This window comes from Macrobrachium rosenbergii, chromosome 1 (assembly GCF_040412425.1).
Source record: "Macrobrachium rosenbergii isolate ZJJX-2024 chromosome 1, ASM4041242v1, whole genome shotgun sequence".
NCBI classification, from domain to species: Eukaryota; Metazoa; Arthropoda; class Malacostraca; order Decapoda; family Palaemonidae; genus Macrobrachium; species Macrobrachium rosenbergii.
Genome location: NC_089741.1, coordinates 34,942,014 through 34,967,013, shown reverse-complemented (window position 1 = coordinate 34,967,013; position 25,000 = coordinate 34,942,014). Strand labels below are relative to the sequence as shown.

At 38.8% G+C, this 25,000-nt stretch overlaps 1 long non-coding RNA gene across 1 annotated transcript in view; it reads left to right on the top strand.

Annotated features, from left to right (window-relative positions):
• Positions 1 to 25,000, top strand: part of LOC136849233 (uncharacterized) — a 192,967-nt gene that overhangs the window by 120,793 nt on the left and 47,174 nt on the right. Inside the window, exon 3 of the long non-coding RNA XR_010856279.1 lies at positions 10,239 to 10,383. This is a non-coding gene — a long non-coding RNA (uncharacterized lncRNA). The remainder of the gene's footprint in view (positions 1 to 10,238; positions 10,384 to 25,000) is intronic.

The window sequence follows — 25,000 nt, the reverse complement described above, 5'->3', positions numbered from 1 at the left end:
AATAATAATCCCAAAGAAGTGTCGATTATATTTTCATATTTTTCTCGATAAAATTTCAGACAGAATTTGTCCTTTTTTTTTTTTTTTGCAACACTGGACGACACGTTCCAAATGTAGTTTACAGATGTTTTCATTTTCCATCGCAGTTCCGTATGGAGGAGTGTTAGGGAAATATATCTCGATATGTCAAAGCAATTTCACGCTAGCCCGTCGATGTCCGGTTATCGAGAAGTATAGCTCCTGCGTTTGACAATAGAAGGTAATGGACGATAAAAGGAAATGTTAAAAGGAGAAAAGGATGTGTCAAAAGGAAAAAGGGGTTGTAAGAAGGAAATACGTAAAGGGAATAGCAAACATAACCTATTCTCGTTTTTCGTTTTTGTATTGTTTTTGTCGCGTACCGACTTCGGGGAATGATTTAGTATAAAAATTCCGGTATGGAGGTATTGCCGTCTGCACCTCACGAGGTGGACTGTAGGCATTACTTAAGGTTCTTTGCAGCATACCCTCGGCCCGTAGCTGCAACTCCATCCATTTCTTTCACTGCACCTCTGTTCAAATCCTTTCTTCCATCTTACTCTTCCACCCTTTCCTAACGATTATTTTATAAAACTATTTTACCCTCAAATTTTTTGGTCTAAATTTCATATTCCATTCCATTAACATAAAAACGCATATGCACAGGCATGAATATGGCCAGTGCATTTCGTATACGTATGCACACACACAAGTATTAACATCGCAATTTTTGCAATAATATTGTGTGATTGAAATTGCCTCTTCCAGGAGGGCTATTAATTCTAAACACACAAAAAAATGATTAATCAGCTTTCGGTTCCCAAGTCGTTACCTTGATCGCCAGTAATTTCAGTGATTGCTGAAGCGCTTCCTCATTTCAGCAGCTTAGAGAGAGAGAGAGAGAGAGAGAGAGAGAGAGAGAGAGAGAGAGAGAGAGAGAGAAATTATGCATGCAACCAGAACGGGACACACAAAAACGAGAGAGAGAGAGAGAGAGAGAGGGAGAGAGAGAGAGAGAGAGAGAATTATGTATGCAACCAGAATGGGACACAAAAGCGAGAGAGAGAGAGAGAGAGAGAGAGAGAGAGAGAGAGAGAGAGAGAGAGAGAGAGAGAGAGAGATTATGCATGCGACCAGAATGGGACACAAAAACAAGAGAGAAATTATGCATGTAACCAGAATGGGACTCACAAAAATGAGAAAGAGAGAGAGAGAGAGAGAGAGAGAGAGAGAGAGAGAGAGAATTATGCATGCAATCAGAATGGGACACACAAAAGCAATTCATACTATCTGCGCCTCGTGCGCTTATCAAATCTGTTGTTTTTATAGCTCTCCGAGACCAGTCGCGCTTTCCTACGACGCCGTCAACATATTTTCTCTGAGATGCTTTGCCGTTCGCGTTAGCGTCACTTTCCCCCCCTACGACGTGTCGCTCATTCCCGTCGCAGTATCTCGAGTGAGTCCTGTACAAATCTCTCTCAGGTGCACGAATACCCGTTTGGGAGGGTATCTTCTCATTAAGGGAGTCTCTCTCGCACCAGTCATGGTCGTGATGTCTGACTAATTCGAATGAATCAGACTGGTGGTCTTGGATTAGGTTTATTCCTCTCGAGGAACGAGTTAGTTGTACCCTGTGCAAGGAGTGTGTGGATATCCTTCAAAGGATACAAGGTACATACCCGCTTGTCGGGAGGTAAATTTTATTATATATGAGGAACTGGTTAAAAAAAAAAAAAAGAGAGTCTGTAATAGTTGTAGTACATTAACATTTTTAATTTACGCACACAAAATGTCAGGAGTTGAATGAATATTGCGTTTGATTGTCAAGAAAGCCTCGGTTTGATATGAATGCACAATATTTTTCGTTTAACTGACAAAATAAGCGTCGAAAGTAAAAGAAAAAATTAAAGATATTCCCAGCCTTCACAGTAAGGCAACGTCTGGAGATAAAAAAAGGAAAAAGCCTTTTATTGCAAGAGACAGACTACGAACATAATTGCCCAGAAAAAGCAGTTGGTTTTGTGCATAAAAAGATGAGGCGGCTGCATTTAATGCGTGTCTCATTGGTTGTTAAGGCAATCAAAGTAATTGTCGAGATGCGCTGCCAGTCCCTGGGTCCTAATTACCGATTGAGACTTTTTTTTAGCTGTTTTCGTTTCTGTTTTATTCGTTCGTTATTTGTGTGTCTGTTGGCTTTATCATGCTGTTAAATTTGAATAATTATCGCCATTTGACTTCCGGGTTCCGTGGCAGCTACCTGCGATCATCATGAAATCTGATATTTCTTTATTCATGGACCGTTTGGAAAGTGATGGCGACTTTGCTTGTGATAATTGCCTAGTTGCCCTGCAACATTTTTGAGTGCCTTCAGGATGAACCAATATCAACTCTGATATCAGAGGGAGGAAAACATTTATCAGATGGAGGAAAACATTATTAGACGGAGGAAAGCATTGTTATCAGTAGGGGGAAAACATTGTTATCAATGGGAGGAAAACATTATCAGAAGGAGGAAAGCATTGTTATCAGTGGGAGGAAACATTGTTATCAATAGGAGGAAAACACTGTTATCAGATGGAGAAAAACATTGTTATCGGATGGAGGAAAACATTGTTATCGGATGGAAGAAAACATTGTTATCGGATGGAGGAAAACATTGCTACCAGTGGGAGGGAAACATTGTTTCAGATGTAGGAAAACATTATCAGACGGAGGAAAGCATTATCAGATGGAGGAAAACATTATCAGTGGGAGGAAAACATTGTTATCAGATGGGGAAAACATTATCAGGAGGAAAACATTGTTGTCAGACGGAGGAAAACATTGTTATCAGATGGAGGAAAACATTGTCATCAGATGGAGGAAAACATTGTTTATTAGAGGGAAGAAAACATTGTTTACAAACTGGGTCATTTCGCTACCGAGCCCATTATTGGGATTTCTCGTCAGTCGTAATTAGATTTCTGTTTTTTGCTGCCTTATAATACCTATATATCTATATTATATATATATATATATATATATATATATATATATATATATATATATATATATATATTATATATATATATATATATATAATTATTTATATACACATAAACACAATGTATATTACAAGGCGCAAAGTCGTTTGAAAGTCGCTGTGACTGAACCTTAGCTCGACTGTTGACCTGCGAACACCGTTTTTCTCGGAAGATAGTCACGTTTGCACTCGGGTGTCATTTGATTCAAAGGTTACGTGAGGGAACGCGCGAGGGGCAGAGAGAAAGGAAAGTGAACGATGCAAAACAAAACAGAAACAAAAATTAAATGGGAAAGTGAAAGAAGCCTTTATCCCTGTAATGGAAGACGAAAGGAAACTGGGAAAAATTGATCTAATCTTTTCGGAACTGGCCTTGAGTACTTAAGGTTTTTTTTTTACGGCGTTCCTTCGGCCCCTAGCTGCAACCCCTTTCATTCCTTTTACTGCACCTCCGTTCATAATCTCTTTCTTCCATCTTACACTCCTTAACCCTCGCCTAACAATTCATTCACAGTGCAACTGCTAGCTTTTCCTCCTGTTACACCTTTCAAACCTGTTTACTCTCGTTTTCACCTTTCAGCGGTGAATGACCTCGTAGGTCCCAACGCTTGGCCTTTGGCCTAAATTTTATACTCCTCCCTTCCTTTTCGAAACTGAATTCAGCTTGTCTGCGGATAAAATTAAAATAAGATCAAGAAATCAATAGAGAGAGAGAATAATGTAGGCAAGATAAAGACAGACGAGCGAATTAGAATACCGTAAGAAGAGATTAATGAAATTAGATGTAATTAAAAAGGTTCCTGTAGACTCCGCTCTCACCTAGTCGACCCAAGGATTCGGCGAACCTTAACATTAATCATGAAAACTGACCAGTTCCTCACGCTCCGCAAATTGCGAGAGTCCGTTTGGCTGAGCGCTGCAAATGCTTTTACTTTTGAGATGCAGTGACAAAGAGCAGTATTTCACTTTGGGTAATTAGTCGGTCAAGGCATTTTAGTAACTCATTCTCTCAAATTGTGGCCTTTGATCTTACTTGACTCTTCTGATTTTTGGTTACGAATTATGATGAATTTAATAATTTGTTTTTAGGTGTATGACTTTATACTATATACTCGTATATACTTATACGAACGTACATATGCAACTACAACTATATAATATATATATATATATATATATATATATATATATATATAATATATATATATATATATATATATTATATATATATATATATATATATATATATATATATATCTTCTTCTTCGTTTAACGTGCTTTTTCCCATTTTTCATATGGGGTAAGCACGATGCCTTCTTTGAAGGACTTTGATTTGGCGTTGGGGTAGGCCGTAGCCTCGATCGACTGCCCTGCCTGACATCGCTTAGACCCAGGTAATATATATATATATATATATATATATATATATATATATATATATATATATATATATATATATATATATATATATATATATATATACACATATATAAACAGGGTATAAATATACATAATATATTCTTGTAATTCCACCGTGCCCCCGTGAATGAATAATACAAGAAATTCTCAAGCGAAGATGAGAGGAGATATCCCAACTTTCCCCTTTTATGATAAAGTCATCTTCAGGACACTGAACAGCTTTTAAGATTACGACGTACAAAAGAAAACAGTACGAGGTCACAAAAGAAAGCAGTACGAGGTCACAAAAAAAGCAGTACGAGGTCACAAAAGAAAGCAGTACGAGGTCACAAAAGAAAGCAGTACGAGGTCACAAAAAGCAGTACGAGGTCACAAAAGAAAGCAGTACGAGGTCACAAAAGAAAGCAGTACGAGGTCACAGACAACAATGAAAACAAGTTAACAAGCTACTTGGGCATGCACGGCTCATTCTTCGAAGCAAGACCGACTTTGTGGAATGTGCAGCTACCAAAGCCAAGATCTGTGACTTAATTTTGCCTTCCGTCGTACATTGTATTCTCAAAACGGCTCGGTATCCGACGGTGACAATAATAAAAGACGAAAGTCTTGATACAGAAGTATAAATGTGTGTGTGTATGTATGTATGTTATATATATAATGTATAAATATGTATATATATGTGTTTGTGTACCCATTCCTCTTATTCGATTCGACAGCACCAGAAGATACTAACCACCCCTGTTTTCGACAGGTATTAATGCGATTAGATTGCTAGACTGTAGCCCTCTGCATCATTCACATCGATGAGTTTGTGTGCTAAAAGAGCCTTTCCTGTTCGTGATGGTCACACATCCAATTACTGACCCGAAAAGGGTCATGAGCTCTGGCGAGGCTGGTCATTGGCATCAGACAAACTTATAAGAAAAAGTTTCTGGTGTGCCCTATGAAAAATGCTGATTACACCGAGTGTCCTGACTTTAAACTTTGATTCACTTTGATTCATCTATTTTTGCTCGTCGGTGCTTCCCATCCAATGCAGACGGCACCCTTATAAAGCCTTTCACATTCCAGAAACCCAATAATAAAATCTCCGGCCACAGTCAACTCCACGTGAGGAGGAACCAAGGAACCTCACTCGGAGGTAGACACCAGTTCTTCAAGCGTGTCTTCCAGGAATGCGAGCTATCTTTTTACTATGCAAAGGGACACTTCGAAGGATATTTTGTAATATGGACTCGGCGTTCGCCCACGTCTTTAGCCCATAGAGATCAGAGGTTATTCTGTGGTATTCTCTCCATCTTTTAGATACACGGCAGTAAACGCGTAAGACAAAGAGGTGGACGTTGTATGCAAAAATAAAAGAATTTGTAGCATCTTCATGTCGTTCTTTGGCTCTTGTAATAAGATGCTCATAAATGCTGTTTTCCTTGTCCAGGCTTTTACAGAGTATATAAGACTATATATATATATATATATATATATATATATATATATATATATATATATATATATATATATATATATATATATATACTGAATCATACACTCGGTGGGAATGTGTGGTTATTCGTAGGAATAAAATATTTTACAACTGACTCTTTTATTATATTCTTCAATCAATTGTTTAAAGATATATATATATATATATATATATATATATATATATATATATATATATATATATATATATATATATATATATATATATATATATATATATATATATAATATTTAAACAATTTATTGAAGAACAGAATAAAGATTCAGAATATTCTCCCAGTAATGTGATTTGTATATTTTCGCAAAAAAAAAAAGAAAAACAAAGACCTGAAACACTGTTGTCCGCTACTGGATTTTCGTACAAGTAAAAACTCGAAACATTTTCCAAAATTTGAATTTTAGAAATTTATTTCTTTTAAGCCTGCATTTTGCTCCCTTCGTTGCTCCTCTCTCTCTGATCTCTCTCTCTGTCTCTCTCTCTCTCTCTCTCTCTCTCTCTCTCTCTCTCTCTCTCTCTCTGTACATTTGGTTGCATGTTCGTGAGTTTGGAAAACAGCTCTCGACCCCAAAACCTGGTTAGGACAGGCAAGGTATAGGAAAGTATCACATCAAAAATGTTCGTCAACTAGTAATCAAAACCATTAATCACCTTCCCCCTCTCTCTCTCTCTCTCTCTCTCTCTCTCTCTCTCTCTCTCTCTCTCTCTCTCTCTCTCTCAGGACATTTATATATTTTCTTATTTTCTTCAAACAGAGTAACCAAGGTCGATTGATTGCTTTCCATCACCATTCCGTGGTCACTTCTTACAGTATCGATCACGCTTCTTCTCGGTAAAGATGTGGAAATCAATAAAGATAAGCAAAAAAAAAAGGCGATAAATGTCAAAAGGTCTCTTGAAATAGGAATCAACGCCGTTGGATTCATATAAAATAATTTTCGTTAGATTTAAGTGAGTGGTTTAAATATCTCGCTTCCCAGACCCTGCTGGAAAGAGGTATTGGAAATCTTTCGCTCCCCAGACCCTGCTGGAAAGTGGTATTGGAAATCTCTCGCTTGCCATACCCTGCTGGAAAGAGGTACTGGAAATCTTTCGCTTATCAGACCCTGCTGGAAAGAGTTACTGGAAATCTCTTGCTTCCCAGACCCTACTGGAAAGAGGCATTGGAAATCTTTCGCTTCCCAGACCCTGCTGGAAAGAGGTACTGGAAATCTTTCGCCTCCCATACCCTGCTGGAAAGAGGTACTGGAAATCTCTCGCTTCCCAGACCCTACTGGAAAGAGGTATTGGAAATCTTTCGCTTCCCATACCCTGCTGGAAAGAGGTACTGGAAATCTTTCGCTTCCCAGACCCTGCTGGAAAGAGTTATTGGAAATCTCTCTCTTCCCAGACCCTGCTGGAAAGAGGGTACCGGAAATCTCTCGCATCCCAGACCCTGCTGGAAAGAGGTATTGGAAATCTTTCGCTTCCCATACCCTGCTGGAAAGAGGTACTGGAAATCTTTCGCCTCCCATACCCTGCTGGAAAGAGGTACTGGAAATCTTTCGCTTCCCAGACCCTGCTGGAAAGAGTTATTGGAAATCTCTCGCTTCCAAGACCCCGCTGGAAAGAGGGTACTGGAAATCTCTCGCATCCCAGACCCTGCTGGAAAGAGGTATTGGAAATCTTTCGCTTCTCATACCCTGCTGGAAAGAGGTACTGGAAATCTTTCGCTTGCCAGACCCTGCTAGGAAGAGGTACTGGAAATCTCTCGCTTGCCAGACCCTGCTGGAAAGAGGTATGGAAATCTCTCGCTTGCCAGACCCTACTGGAAAGAGGTATGGAAATCTCTCACTTCCCAGACCCTGCTGGAAAGAGGTATGGAAATCTCTCGCTTCCCAGACCCTGCTGGAAAGAGGTGCTGGAAATCTTTCGCTTCCCAGACCCTGCTGGAAAGAGGTCTGGAAATCTCTCGCTTGCCAGACCATGCTGGAAAGATGTATGGAAATCTCTCGCTTCCCAGACCCTGCTGGAAAGAGGTATGGAAACCTCTCGCTTGCCAGACCCTGCTGGAAAGAGGTATGGAAATCTCTCGCTTGGCAGACCCTGCTGGAAAGAGGCACTGAAAATCTCTCGCTTGCCAGACCCTGCTGGAAAGAGGTATGGAAATCTCTCGCTTGCCAGACCCTGCTGGAAAGATGTATGGAAATCTCTCGCTTGCCAGACCCTGCTGGAAAGAGGTATGGAAACCTCTCGCTTTCCAGACCCTGCTGGAAAGAGGTATGGAAATCTCTCACTTCCCAGACCTTGCTGGAAAGAGGTATTGGAAGTCTCTCGCATCCCAGACCCTGCTGGAAAGAGGTACTGGAATTTCAGCAACTTTCCACAGTAGTGTTGGAAAGACTGGTTGGCCATTTTAGGAGATTTGTTGGAAATCCTTAATGAGATGAGGACAAATTGATGTAAGTAAGAGTGCCAACAACGTGGCTAATGATTGTCATCTGTCCGGAAAATTTATAATCGCTTTCAATAATTTTTATATATGAGAGATCGTGAAAGAAAGTTCTCGTTATCCTTGAGTTAAGTGGAAATTTTGTTTTTCTGCAAAATTCTATTTTATCTCTAAGATTTATTCCCTCACGGGTTTATGATGGTTTGACAGCTGTGTGATTTACGAGCGCGTCAAAGTTGAAAACATTCTGGGTATTGATAGGTTTGGACTAGAATTGTGTTGTGTAATTAACGAAGACAAATATCTTACTTTTTTCATCAAGGTATTAAGAATGATCTGAAAGTGTATATGGTTCATTACGGCTTATTTCCATTGGGCAACTTTATGATAAAATAGCAGTTAAGTTATTACCAGTCTGAGTACAGGTTTTGATATGTAATTAACAAAGAAAATTCTTCATTTACATTGAAAAGAGAATTATAGTACGTCATTAGCAGAGAAAATATCCTGTTAATCTTCTTATCAAGGGATTTCTGTAAATAAAATAGCATTGCCATTGTTACGTGCAATTAACAAAAACTATCACATTCAATCACGGGAAATCGTGCATCCCTACAGCAAAACAAAAGTGTAAACTAGATAAGTAAAAAATGCGCCGAAGTTTCCTCGGTACAATCGAGTTTTCTGTACAGCCGCTAGCCGCTACAACGTTTAATCAAGGCCACCAAAAATAGATCTATCTTTCGGTGATCTCGGTACAATGCTGTATGAGCCGGGGCCCATGGAACTTTAACCACGGCCTGGTGGTGGCCTTTCCTATATCGTTGCCAGAAGCACGATTATGGTTAGATTTAACCTTAAATAAAATAAAAGCTAGTGAGGCTAGTGGGCTGCAATTTGGTGTGTTTGATGATTGGAAGGTGGATGATCAACATACCAATTTGCAGCCCTCTGGACTCTGTAGTTTTTAAGATCTGAGGGCGGACAGAAAAACGGCGGGCAGAAAAATTTTCTTTTACAGAAAACTAAAATTAGAAAAAAAATGCCCTTTCCTTGGGGATTTCCATCAGTGGAGAATTTCACTTTCGTCCTTTTATCTCTCTCTCTCTCAGGACAATCCTTTTCCATGCATTATCAAAAAGCCATTAATCTACGCCGGTCTTCCCTTTATTCCCGAAGACAAGGGTCTATTTGCACGATTCTCCTGCCGGACGAGGCAAGTCCTTATCGATGTCACGGTACAGAGATTGATCCCAAAGATTTTTTCACTTGGCCTTAATGTATTTCCATCGAGTTTTGTGCCCAATGCATTGTTGGCCTTTTGGGGTCGGGGGTCAGTGCCGTTAGTGCACTTCACTTGGCGCACTGTAGGCCCTTCTTTAGGCCCCAAGCTTCTACCCCTCTCATTCCTTTTACTCCACCTCCATTCATACCCTATCTTCCATATCTTACTTTCCTCAATCCTCTCCTAGCAGTTGATTCATTGCGCAACTGCTTTGAGGTTTTCCTCCTGTTACGCCTTTCAAACCTTTTTACTTTCAATTCCTGTTTCAGCGCTGAACGACCTCATACGTCCCAGCTTTTGGCCTTTAACCTAAATTTTAGATTTTATTCTCTCCACTGGCCGTTTGGGGTAGAAATGTTTTATTCCTCTCCTCTTGTTTACCATCTCCTTGTCAAGTTTATATTTACTTTTAACATCTTTAATAGATGTTATCCTTAGGTATGTCTTTCTTCAGACAGTCTTTCCGTTTATTAGTTTATCTTTTTTTCTTTTGATAAATTAAGAAACAATAAAGAACAAAACCAAATTCCTAATAAATGAAAACATTTCTTTTCTCTCGTTTCAGGGCATTCACCAACTCATTGACGGTACTGTAAGTTAGTGGAGATGTCAGGCACCCGGCACTGGGGACGTTAAGTACCACCCGGAAGCTCGGACCGAACATGCATAGGAGACAGTGGTTAGAGAGACTAGCCACGGAGTGGACGACGGTAAGTCTAAACGTGATGTTCATTTCCCGTAGACTTAGATAAGCCTTGTTCTCTAAAACTTCTATGCTTCAGAGATGTAGAATTGAGAATTTTTATAATATTTTTAGGGAAGATCAGAGAATATAATCTAGCGATTTTCGTTAACATGTCTTTAAGGTTTCGATGTTTTCCTAAAATCTTTTGTAGCATGATTGATCATTAGTGAACGTGCCAGGCGGGTTTCTAATTTCTCAATCTCCTGCGCAGGAGTGAAATGTTATTTTGACGAATAATTTATCCCACTGTTGCATGTTGAGAATAGATTTTATATGGGCATTTTATTTGAGGAATTGCAAAATGCACACTGTTTTTACGATCGCAGAGAGAAATGAGAAAGCAAGATTAAAAAAAAAGTCTCAAATATAGGGAATTCACTTCGATTTTTCTCTGGTTTTCTGTGAATTCCCATTATTCGCAGTTCGGAGGAATCAGCAGAAAAAGAGTGGGAGAAACATTTTGCCAAAGGAGCAGATTACTGGCGGTTTTACTGCTTTGTGCTGCCGATAAACGTTCCTTTGAAGCGTCGTAACTCTTCCCATTCGACGTTTATTTGCGCGGAGATGAAAACGTTTCCCCTCTTAGTACTGGGGATTATGCAGCAATTAGTGGGGTGCAATCATCTCGCTTTTTTCACCATTATCTTAATATCTTCTTTTGTAAATGTCCCTTTTTTTTCTTATTCACAGTAATATGTGCATTACATTGACCAATTTATTCTTTTACATTTCTGAAAGACTTTATCTCAACTCTGTCTTATTATTGTTATTATCCTTAACTGAATTTTATTGAATTGCATCTACACTACAAAAATATAATGATTCCATTCACTTCCATATTTTGTTTTTCCTTTTTTAATCCTTAGCGGGATGTGATTACTAAATCCCCCCCTCATGACTTTTTCACCTTTGTTCGTAATAACGTATGTACGTTTTACAAGAGTATTTTTTTTGCTTAGAATCAAACCGAACCCCTCTCCCACCCGTAAATGGCACTTAATGATGTTAGGTAATGATCTAAGACGCCCGTTTTCTTTGTTTTTATTCTTTGGCTGGGAGACTTAACTGTTCTTTCACGGGAGGGGGGTTGGGGTATCCTTCCGACCTTCACCCAAACACTTAACCTCGGTTTCCTTTTGTGAAAACCCCGCGAAACTGAGCAGCAGCCTTCTTGGCTCTCCTTGAGTCCCTGGCTGGCCCTACTGCTCCTCCCCTTTCGTCCCTCCTTCGCAGAAAACAAAGAATAATAAATCTCTGATAACGAAAGGAAAAAGATAAGGAACGCCTTTTCACGAGTGCACGACTGTGCTGGGCGAGTTAGGTTAGGGTTAGCCTCCTCAGGGTGGAGATGGTGTGAGAGGGGGTGGGGTGAGATGGGAAGGGAGGGGCCGCTGCTTCTTCTGAAGGAGGAAATCAGGGAGGGGCAGATGGGACTGGGAGGGGAGGTTCATGAAGAAGGAGGTAATTCTGTGAGCATCTTACAAACAACCCGCTCGACCTCTTGGCTGTCTCGTCATCACACGCCTTCTTCTTCAGCTGCTGCCTCCTGCTTTCTCAGGCGCAAGGTTCGCCCAGAGAATTGGCTTCCATCCTCCCCGCCTTTATTGCGACCCCGCGGTAGAGTTCCGGAACGAAAATCTTATGGATACACTGGGCGACAGAGATCGCGTCGCTTCGGGGGAATCCTAGAAGGCTGCGTCTCCAGAGAATCCTGTGAGGACATACATCAGAGATGTCTTTATTTCCTGAAAGTCTTAGCGGTAGGTTGCACCAGAGGTGGCGTTCTTTATGGGTAAAATTCAGCAGCAGGCTGCAAGAAAGATTAGTGTCCGGGTCTGGGAGATTTTGGAAGTAGGTGGTGCTAGAGACTGCGTCATCCCTGTAAAACCTTGGAAGCAAATTGCAGCAGAGGGGGGCGTTTCTGGAAAATCCTGCAAGCAGTTACAACGGAGGTCATGTAGTGGCTGAAAATCCTGGAGCAGTTTGGAACAGAGATTGTCTTGTTTCAGAAAATTTAGGGAGCACTTTTCAACAGAGATTGCATTGCTTCTGGAAATCCTAAAAGCAGTTTGCACGCTAGATCGTCTTGTTTGTTAAAATCCTGGAAGCAGATTGCAGTAGAGGTCGTCTTGTTTCTGGTAATCCTGACAGCAGATTGCACGCTAGATCGTCTTGTTAGTTAAAATCCTGGAAGCAGATTACAGTAGAGGTCGTCTTGTTTCTGGAAATCCTGAAAGCAGGTTGCAACAGAGATCGTCTTTTTTAATCCTGGAAGCAAATAGCAGAAGAAGTCGTCTCGTTTCTGGAAACCCTGAAAGCAGTTTGCACGCTAAGTCGTCTTGGTTGTTAAAATCCTGGAAACAGATTACAGTAGAGGTCGTATTGTTTCCGGTAATCCTGAAAGCAAATTGCAAGAGATCGTCTTGTTTTTTGTAATTCTGGAAGCAAATTGCAGTAGAGGTCGTTTTGTTTCTGGTAATCCTGAAAGCAGTTGCAACAGAGCTCGTCTTGTTTGTTAAAATCCTGGAAGCAGATTACAGTAGAGATCGTCTTGTTTCTGGTAATCCTGAAAGCAGATTGCTACAGAGACCGCCGGACTCAATCACCTTTCAGTTAAGCATGTGGCCTTCATCATTCAAGGGGAAAGTGTGACAGAGGCTAAATTTTTCAGAATTTCTGTTGTAAATAGTTCCTAAACAGGACGTATGTCTTCAGACTTCATTGAACATGAACGTGTGGTCGCGCCTTATAAACCAGTGTTCATAAATCAGAATTTGAAATTCACATTTTCCAAAAAAAGATTAAGGACGGGCCACTGATTGGGGACACAATTGTCATGCACGGCTTGCATAACCAAACGACTCGATTTTTTATTATCACCACACCTCCATATTCTTTTCCTATTTCCTGTATCTGCATGTTAATTATTTTTATGTTATCCTTAAATTATTTTCTCGTTTCTTTTCCTTAGAAATACCTGACTTACCACTACTTGATTTTATTGACCCCCCCCCCTTTCTGCCTGTGGGCGTGTCGCATCTTTTTTATTTTTTTCTGCGATGTTATTTGTGTCTTGCCTAGGACTTGCTTAGATTCCCTCCTCCTGGCAATCACAATCATTATGCTCCTCAAGTGCAGGGTTTCCCCTGGTGTCTGGCGGCAACCCATCATCAGAGAGTTGCCAATTAGCGTATTACCAAACGGCCTCTAAAAGGACACTGTTATTTTCAGCAAGGTCATGTGTCGAAGGGGGGCGGGAGGGGTTGAAGCTATGTCCTCCCCCCCGCCACAAAAAAAAAAAAAAAAAGTGAACTTAACGATTAGAAGATGCTCGTTGTTTGCTAGAAAGTTGGTGTACTAGGTCAGTGTGATTGAATTTCTTATTTTACGTCTTTTACCCGTTTTATTGTCAGTGAATATGATTAATGACTGTTGCCATCTGAGGAAAATTAACTCTGTGCAAACCGCAATTCTTTTTCAATAATTCGAGAAAAAAAATATATATATATATTTGGCGATCAGCCGTTAGTTCCTCGAAAAGTGTAGGATATTTTCGTGAAGGTGGATTAATAGAAAACTGTCAGTGCATTTATCCGTGACAAATCCGGGATTAGAGAGTGATTTCCCAGCGTGTAAAATCAACGGGAATTTGCTGATGGAAATAAAAGCCTCAAAAACAATTCTCTCTCTCTCTCTCTCTCTCTCTCTCTCTCTCTCTCTCTCTCTCTCTCTCTCTCTCTCTCTCTCTCTCTCTCTCTCTACCTTGAAAGCTTCCTGTGGAGAATTGTATAGAATATGAACGTGTATCTTATCCCTCGCATCCAAAACTATTTGTAGTTGATCATAAAACTTATTTTCAGATTTCTTGGCAACGAAAATTTATTCATGGGGTTAGCCAGCAAATTTAATTTTGGATTCTGTCACATTTTTATTTTTTTTTATTTTTTAGAAGGATATACCTTAAGGCCGCTTCCCTTATTGTATTATGTTCCAGACATATTTACGAAATTTTCATTATTTAAAATATAATTTTACGTATTTATCAATAAAATTGTTTGTTATTTTGTTAATAGGCTTCTTGCATTGCAAGGTTATTATTATTATTATTATTATTATTATTATTATTATTATTATTATTATTATTATTATATTATTATTATTATTATTATGTGTTCATTTGAAAGAAGTAACAGAAAGTGAAAGGAAATACAGAAAGAATAGATCAGTTTTTAGAAAATGATCAAGAAATTAAGAAGTTAAAAATAAGTAGATAAAGATATAAGTAAATGATTATTTTTTCTTTGTAACGCATGTATTGCATATGAATTCATTGTAATGGAAGGTATATTAATGCCAGTTTGTATGCTGTGTACAGTATACAACATGATTGCATGAAGACTGAGATTATAATAGTTGAGTCTGAAGCAAGGACGTAAAATATACTTGGATTTGCATTGTATTGAATTCGAAGGATCAGGTTTAATAAAATATATATAGAAAAATCTGGGATTAAAATTCACATTGCGTTGAATAGAAAATGAAGAATATTTTCCCCCGTTCGTAATCGTGAAGAACTGCGCTACACGTAAGAATATATATATATATATATATATATATATATATATATATATATATATATATATATATATATATATATTATATATATATATATATAAACCAGGGTATTTAACGAAACCATTTAACGAAATCTCTAGGGAATTTGTTAAATGACCAGTTCGCTTTAGGAACGTTTGATCCCGGAGGGCTAGCACTCAACACGGCGAAATACATTTGACCCCCCAGGGGCTAGTACTAAACACAGCGATACAGTGTAGATGAATCACTGTTTCGGCGTGTTTAATGCTAGCCTCCGGGGATCAAGGGTCCTTAATCGAATTGGTCATTTCACAAATTCCCTGAAAACTTCAGGGATTTCGTGAGATACGAGATCCCTGGATTACACAATTTTACTGTAACACACACACACACACACACACACACACACACACACACACACACATATATATATATATATATATATATATATATATATATATATATATATATATATATATATATATATGAATGAATTTTATCTCATCACTGTGATTCATTCTCAAGCATTAAGCTACAAACTTCCTTTAACATCAATTCGCTCTACCTCGGAAATCATATATGTTACCCGAAGGGCAGTTTTTTTAGTTGATAACAAGTTCGTCGTCTCGTGGGTTCGAACCACGGAAGACAAGAACTCAGGACTACAGTGACGTGCGTTAAACCGCACGGCCATCATTATATATATATATATATATATATATATATATATATATATATATATATATATATATATATATATATATATATATATATATATATATATATATTTTTTTATGGCGGCCATCTTTGCCTTTCACTTCAACTTCAGGTAGCCAGCCAGAAGTGTACTTAGTGACAGGTCACTGCTGGGCTATCTCCGATAAGCCTTTGACAGGAAGGAATCAAATTCATTTTCGTTCTTGGCCGTCTTCATATTGCCGCGACGTGAGCTGTCCGGTGCGAGGATTATGTAATGGCCGAACCTTAAGAATCTTCTGTTTTTTTTTTTTTTTTTTTTTTTTTTTTTTTGGGTGGCGGGGGGCGGGGCGGAAGGCGGATTGGGGGAATCGTGTTGTTGGAAATTCTTACCACCGTGCATAAGTCACGATTCCGCTTTTCAGCTACGTAGGTATTTGTGGTATTTATGAATCTGTGTAATTTCAACTTTCATTTTGATTATCAAGTTTACCCCTTTTTTTTTTTTTTTTTTTTTGATGAAAAAAAGTAACTTGCACGAACTGGAGATTATGAAAACTTTTAGGCTTGTATCAAGCCTCATTTGCATAGGGTTATTTTGAACCTGCCTCTTAAGGTGTTTTTGTGTTTAATTTACACAGTGTCGAGTATTACCGACAGGAGCTTTCTAAACGTGTTAAGTTGATTGCGGTTGGATAAAGTATCAAAATTAAAATCATTATTGAAGAACGATATATTCAAGCTTTTTCTCATCTTGACCCTACAGTTTGTAAGCCAGTGCACTGGAAAGTAGGTATTAAAATTCAAACAACTTATCAAGAGCCGAATACCGGTTTTATCTTCGATATCGACGCGTGAGTTATTGAGACATTGTAATTGAATTGAGCGAAGGAAAACCAGGCAGTTGGTAATGAACAAAATGTTAGTGGTGGTATTCGTTGCTTCGTGACATGTCAAACGCAACAAAAAGGATCTTAGTTCATTATAACAGTAAAATGAAATTTAGGTTTTAACAGTTTTCCAGAAAGTGTTGAAGCATCGGAAAATTGGTCAAAACGGTGAAAATGATGTTTATATATCTTGACTAGGCAAATGAATATATTTATATACATACATATATATATATATATATATATATATATATATATATATATATATATATATATATATATATATACATATTCATATTCATATACAATATATATATATTGTATATGAATAGATATGTATGTATGTGTATATGTATGGTGGTAGGACAATTGCGTCCCAGACTATTGCGTACCCGGACATTTACGTACTTGTAGAATTCAAACCGCAATTATTGTTAGCATAATCACTAATGGATTTTGAACTAGGGTCAAGAAGAGTATTGCAGAAATATTTCCTAATGCAACAATTAACCTCCTGTCTTTTCCATTTGTCAAAATCAGTTTCTAAGAAGGTATGCGACCTCGGGTTATGACAACGGTACCTCGAAGATTAGGGGTTTAATTTTAAAGAGAAGATGTTTCCCCGCACTAGCATTTTTGCCAGTACCAGATGTGATAGAAGGCTTCTTAGAATTAAGTGACGATGGCGACCTAATGCCAGGATTCAACGCCTTCCTTTGAAGTTACACACACAGGGCAAGAAAGGGGCCGGCGTGGACATAGGATTCAACCAACGTTCTCCATTGCATCATGGAATGATCATGACCGAACGGTTAACGACTTGCCAAGGTCCAATAACAGTTTAGAAGGGTGGCATAATGCAATTCAGAGTACTATAACATGTCATCACCCTACCATCTGAGAATTAATTGATGCTTTAAAGAAAGAAAGAAGAAGCCATGGCAAAGAAAAAGTAAACGGAGTATCAAAGGGGAGTTTCCGATCATCCGACAAATAAAAAGGTCAACTCAAGTCATTGATTGATCAATGTAATCCCAAAAACAAATTGTCATTCTTACGAGGGGTAGCTTACAATATGCATACCTTTGAGATATATGATGATTAAAAGTGATTATTTTAAATCATTAAAAGGTATATCTTAATCTTTTTGGATAAAACATAACTATATGTTTATGTTTTAAAAAAAGTATAAAATGAAGTGGAAGTTTTTGAAATGTACAAAACATGCGAATAAAATAATAGAATATCGATGACTATATATATTATGCCCTTTGGTATTCAGTATAGATAAAGGTATATTAAAAGTGATGCAAAAATACAGGTACGCAAATGTCAGGGTACGCAATTGCCCGGTGCGCAATAGTCCGGGACGCAATTGTCCATTCCTCAATTGTCCTAGAACCCTATGTATGTGAGTATATGGAAAAAAGAGGCATTAGAACGAAGGGCCTTCATATCCTGAAAGCAAGAGAATATGTGCAGATAAGGGATGAATGGCACAGGCTGTGTAAAGGGGTTTGATGTGCTGCTGATGAAGCTTCTGTGTATGGATAGGAATCTGATGGTGTGATGGAATTTTATGCTTGGGGGCACTTCTGATTCAGCAGTTAAAGTAGAGACATGGCGCTGACCTTTTTTGTTTGTCTGAAGAGAGCAACAGGAAACTCGAATGGTTGTCATTGTCCCACTTCCAAACCAGTCTTTGGTGCATATGTACTCAGATAGTAAATAAAAGCATACCTCGCCTTGACTCGGACTTATGATATTAATGCCGTCGCTGAATAGATTACGCTTATCTTAACCTACAAACAAGTTGTAAACAGCTTTGCTTATCAGTATCGATACGACAATGCGGTTGTTATCTTGACGCTGATTGCAGATTAAAGACTGTAGTCTGAAAAAGATTATCGCAGGATAATAATGGGTCAAGGATCATGCCATCCTAAATGGCTGTCAGGTCAGTGATTGAGCTGGAGGAAAATTTCAGGAAGGAGATTTTAAGGACTTGAAAAAACAAGTAAAAAATGCGCAGATGGTTTCTTCGGCGCAATCTAGTTTTCTGTATAGACGCCAGAGAGCATAATCAAGGCCACCGAAAATAGGTCTATCTTTGGGTGGTCTCGGTATAATGTTGTATGAGCCGCGGCCCTTGAAACTTTAGCCACGTATTATGGCTAACTTCAACCTTAAATAAAATAAAAACTAGTAAGGCTAGAGGGCTGCAATTTGGTATGTTTGATGATTAGAGGGTGAATGATCAACATACCAATTTGCAGCCATCTAGCCTCAGTGGTTTTTAAGATCTGAGGGCGGACAGAATAAAGTGCGGACGGACAGACAAAGCCGGCGCAATAGTTTTCTATGGCGGTAAACTAAAAAAGGATAGTTGAAGATTCCTCAAGCACGCAAAGCGCCATCAACTGCAGAAGGAACATCCCACCCACCCACCTTCAGGAGATAACGAGATGAAGACACCAGCGTGGAAAATTGGCTTCGTCAAAAGTACCGCTACGATAAAAAGGATACTGTCAGTAGCTTGTCAAGACATTAGCTGCTGCTGCTGCTGCGAACAAGTGAAGGTGTTGGAAGCGCAAGATAGAGAGAAAAGGCGATAAAAAAATTCTGTAATGGTGGGAGGGCCAATGGGAAAAGATATAAGGAAATAAATCCTGAAGATGTTGCAGTTGAATGTGAGCAGAGAGGATATTTATTATTAACTTTGCCGAGAATAAAAAAAAGGAAAATATTGCCTTCAAGAATCATCGCAGGTTAGGGGATGCAGCAACCCCCTGCCCACATTTGGAAGGTCCTGTTAGCCCAAGTGGGCGCCTTGGTTGAGTGGCGCAGCGCGCGACTTATTTTCTTTGGCACCAGTCCATTGAGCTGTTAATGTACTAGTGTTTGGTATGGTAAAGGAAAGGGCGTGGGGCTAGCAACTTCACAGTGTGTACCTCTTCATAGTCTTGTCTTTTGTCGTATCTCTGCTCTTCAGCCAGTCTCTCTCTCTCTCTCTCTCTCTCTCTCTCTCTCTCTCTCTCTCTCTCTCTCTCTCTCTCTCTCTCTTACCTACCCACACTCCTTGCTGCCCCATTTGACCGTCTTTAAATCTTTTGATCTCTAAGTCGGATTCTACAACTTCCAAATATTCTCCTCCTTTCTTGTGAAATTGAATTGTCTTGATTGCTGTCGCTTGATCATTCTGGATGCTTAATTTCAACCAGGTAATAATCAGGTAGACCTCCAGGCACTCCTCATTTTTACCAGGACAGTCACCAACTTATTATTCTAACCTAGCAAACTCTTCTCACCAAATATGCTTAAGAACAGGCTCATTTTGAAGCCCACTCACTACAGTAATCAACTCCCTAAAAGAACAACAATCATCCATCTCACTTCTGACGCGCCAAGTTTGCTATCTACACCATCTCTCTCTCTCTGTCTGTCTCTCTCTCTCTCTCTCTCTCTCTCTCTCTCTCTCTCTCTCTCTCTCTCTCTCTCTCTCTCTCTCTCTCTCTCTCTCTTGATTCTAATTTAGAATTAATGCCTTCAATCCTTGGGATTTCATCATTTGTCTCTTGCCATAGGCATTATCAAATAAAGACGAAATGTTAATTAGAAAATAATATTTATTGATCGCAAACATCGCCTGTGAGAACTTACTCATTTCATTATACCCAGAGAACTTACTCATTTCATTATACCCATTTGGGTTTTAGTAATTATAAAATCGTGTCTTGCACAGCGGGGAGGAGTGAAAGGGTATAATTTTCCAATTCCTTATCGTGAAAAGAAAATTACTTCATGTTTACCTTTTTCAGGTAAACAGGAAGTCAGTCGTGATTACTCATTGGTGGATGTCGATGTCTCGTGGAAAATTATCCACATTTACAAACGAGTTCTTAGGCGGTTAGACAAATTCTTGTTTCAGGGAACCTTTGTTTCATTTGATGAATTGTCATTTATGAAACTCGACCTGAATTTTTCGTAACGTATTTAAATAACATCAGTAGAATTCAGTCTGCTTGTCATTTCGTGAGGTTTTGAGAACCAGATAAAATTCAGGACATTCCAAGCCTAATTAGTTGAGGAAAACAAACATACGAGTTCATTTGAAATCGTCTAGCAAGGTAAATCTTTCCATTGGATGATTCTCGTCCAAACACTCCTAATTCGTGAGCAAGTTTGGTTACGACTTAAATTTTCGACTCTTCAGATCTCTAGTATAGTCTTAGCTGTGGTTTTGTTGCTGATACTTCTTCTGATTAATCCCCTGCTTAACGCCAGCTTACACAATCAATCAATCAATCAAGTGCTCATTCGGCATCCCAGGCTACTAACTCCGAGATTGGAATCTCTTTAACTTTTTTTAGATTGATTCCTGTTTCTTTTTAATTGGTTCATGTTTTAGTTTATTTTTTTTTTTCCGGGGTTGGGGATCTTTTGCTGTTTTTGTTGCTTGGCCTAAGCAAATCAGTGACTTAATGAATCGTGTGTGGCTGCCTTTTCCAAACAATGCGTTGTTTCGCCCTCTTACTGATGTTTCGACTGTAGATAACTTTGTCGTGGATTGCTTTGATAGATCCCAGAATTTTGGAATTTGTATGTATGTATGTATATATATATATATATATATATATATATATATATATATATATATATATATATATATATATATATATACACACGTATATATATGGGTAGTATGCAGGGTAGGGAGATAGGGATATTCAGTGTTACTTTGGGGAGGGTGGGGGTCCAGTAAGGGCAGGGCACAGCGCCCTAAGTTAGTTTAGGAGGTGAAGTTATGTCAGGTCAGGACACGGCATTCTAGGAAAGATTAGGATTTCTCACACCTACCCTGTCTCCCTACTCTGTATCCGCTCCATATATATATATATATATATATATATATATATATATATATATATATATATATATATATATATATATATATATTGTATATTAATTACGAAGGTTAAGGAAAACTTTGCAAAAATGTAGTCTTACGGAGCTGAGACTTGGCCGATGAAAAAAAGTTAAGTATACCTTGGTTTAACCAGACCACTGAGCTGATTAACAGCTCTCCCAGGGTTGGCGCGAAGGATTAGATTTATTTGACGTGGCTAAGAACCAGTTGGTTACTTAGCAACGGGACCTACAGCTTATTGTGGAATCCGAACCACATTATAGCGAGAAATGAATTTCTATGACCAGAAATAAATTCCTCTAATTCTTCATCGGCCGGCCTGACAATCGAACGCGGGACCAGCAGAACCAATAGTGGATGTGGCAGAGATGAGGATGCTGAGATGGATGTGTGGAGTCCCAAGAAGGGATGGGATCAGAAATGAATTTACCAGAGGACCAGTTAAGTTAGAGGAAGCATCAGAGAAGGCCCAGAAAAGAGGACTACGGTGGTTTGGACATGTCATGCGGAGAGATCATAATTACATTTTCAAGGGATCTGTAAAAGATGAAAACAATGCCCAGTTACCATTAAGCTCAAATATATTTGGACACACTGAGAGTTGTGCTTGTGAATTTTAATATAATTTTGAAAAAATGCATAATTTTAAGTATGCACAAATTGTATATTTGAGTTTTATGGTTTTTTAGAGCCCTTGAAAATGTAATTACGAGAGAATTAACGAAACGTTGGGAATATGTACAGTATAAACAAGAGATATGAATCTTAATTGCCCATCATCATACGTTATATATATGTGTGTGTGCGCGCGCGGGCGCCCTTCTGAGAGAGCGCGTTTGAATATCGCATTAATTTTATTTATCATTTCCCTTCCACGGCCTGCCCAAACAACTTCTTTATCCTTCAGGCAAAAACCTCTTATCCTTCACACACATACTGTAGGGGCTCAGCCACCCTTTTCTCATTAACGATAATAGCCCCCCCTTTTTTTTTATTTCCTCGTTCTTGTCTGTTCCTCCCTCCTCCTCCGTAGCATTGCGTAAGCGCTTCCTGCCGTGTGTAGGCGCTACAACCCGTATTCTCCGGGCGTCCCGATTTCACCAATGACCGGTGGGTGCCTTTCCTTGGGACGCCGACCCGAAGAGTGGCATGAGACGGGTATGATACGAGTGACTGGCGGATAATTACTACTCGGACAAGGCGAACGGGTCTCGGTCTCCACTTCCTTCTCGAACTGATATCGTATCTCCGGTTCGCTTTTGTTGCAGAACGGGTAGTGCAAGGAGTGGCCGTGCTTCTCCGTTGCAGGCTTCTGCTATGAAAACATTGTGCCTACATTACCCCCTTTTTTATTTGGTTTTCGGTGTTAAAAGCTCAATTACTCGCGGTCCAGTCTAACTCTAGTTAATATTTTGATTGTCTGGAAATCTTGTATTCTGCCTCGTCCCGTTTGACACTTAATTCGTTTGACATTTCCAGTAATTCTTCTCTCTTCATCTTAATCCTTAGTCGAGGTCTTGAGCGACTCACTTCATAATTGGTGTCGGCTCATGTTCTAAGGACAGATGCCCTTCCTGACTCCAGCCCTCCCTAAATAATTTATCCGGCCTTGGGATTGGCATTGAGGGGCTAGGCTGGTATTTGGAGAAATTATTGAAGCGTTTATGAGCGTCCTTAGTTATAAGAAAGACCCCCCCGTCATCTGCCTCTCAAGTGTATTTTAATAGTATTTATTATTATTATTATTATTATTATTATTATTATTATTATTATTATTATTATTATTATTCAGAAGATGAACCCTATTCGTAGGGAACAAGCCCATTTGGGCCATTGACTTGAAATTCAAGCTTCCAAAGAGTATGATGTTCATGAAAAAGAAGTAACAGAAGTTAATGGGAAATACAGAAAGAAGAGATCTCACTTATTACAAAAAATTTAATTAATTCTGAATACACTGCACATTAATGCACAAACAAACACACTCACGGGGGAATATACGCTCTCGCCTTTACGCATCAACACTGACAACCAGCTGTTCCCATAAAGTTCCCAAATTCAAGGCAGGTCACTGTGGTGTCAAGTTTCTCGCAATACTCCCAAGGTCTCGACGCATTCTTCTTCTCTGATTACTTCTCGAAAGGGAGACCATTCAAGCACCGGTCTAGTAGTAACTGAGGCGCAGCTGTGTTCCTGTGAAAATTTAATCCTTGACTTGAAATGACGCAATAATTTCTATCCACCTGAAAAAAAAAAGACATTCAATAACTTAAAGATGACTTTTATGTACCGGAAATGCTGTAGAAGCTCTCAATGACCTTAAGGTGGGTACGTAAATGTACTATGTTGGCAAGTTTGTTACATTATGGCATTGGATGACGCTAGGCATCTAGATGCGTTTCATTCTCGGCTAGAATTTATGTCACAAACGGTTACCACAACATTAGAAATAACATTTACACTTATATTCCTAGGTCAAGTATGTTCGAATACCTGGACGGTATGAAGACTGACTTGTGATTGAATCTCAGCACAATTTACCCAGACCCTCCAGTTACTTTAGCTTAGGTTGGGGTAGGTTTTTTTTTTTTGGTAGGGGTGCATTATGGTCTTGCTACTGCAGATTTTAACCCTTCTGCATCCATAGTCGTCGTCGGTTTGATGGGCCAAATGTGTTTTGATAACACTAACTTGTTCCGAACATTCTGTTCATCAGTGTACTTTCTCGTAGCATAACTCCAGTTCCATGATTATTTCAATCACTGTGCAGTAATGTTTCAAAATTTTGTGTTGTGGTGGGTATATTTCTTGGAATAATATTTTTTTCTGCCGTTTTGCAGTGCTGTTAATTTAGTTGCTTGCGTAAAAGAATTAATTTTCCAAGGTTAGACTGCTCTGCCTTGAGGTATAATTGGTACTGTTGCTAGACTGCAAGGGCAGCTGGTACGCCCAGATGCTATGCCATTGCTATTTTTGGTAATACCAAGTGTTGAAATCTTGGGTGTCATGCCTTTGTTAGGATGCAGATATATATATATATATATATATATATATATATATATATATATATATATATATATATATATATATATATATATATATATATATAATGTATGTATGTATGTATGTATATATAATCTCTCCTACTTACCGTTCGGAAATTATATGTATGGCTGGGATATGGATTAAGTAGCTCTCTATATGTTCTAGTTAATTGCATAAACTGCGTCCAATTTCGAATTGTTGCAGAGATTGCTTGAAGACTTTATTACCGTCGTTTTGCTGTGAATTTACATAAAATCAAACATCTAAAGAAAAATATGAAGTGGAAAGAAGTTCAGTCTAAAGGTTCCTTACGAAGGTTCTCTTGACTCTTGGAAGAAAGCAACCAACGGTCAAAAATAGATAAATGAATGTGAAACAAACCTTGGAAACACTTGAGACATATCATATAAAACTTCACAGAAGATTTC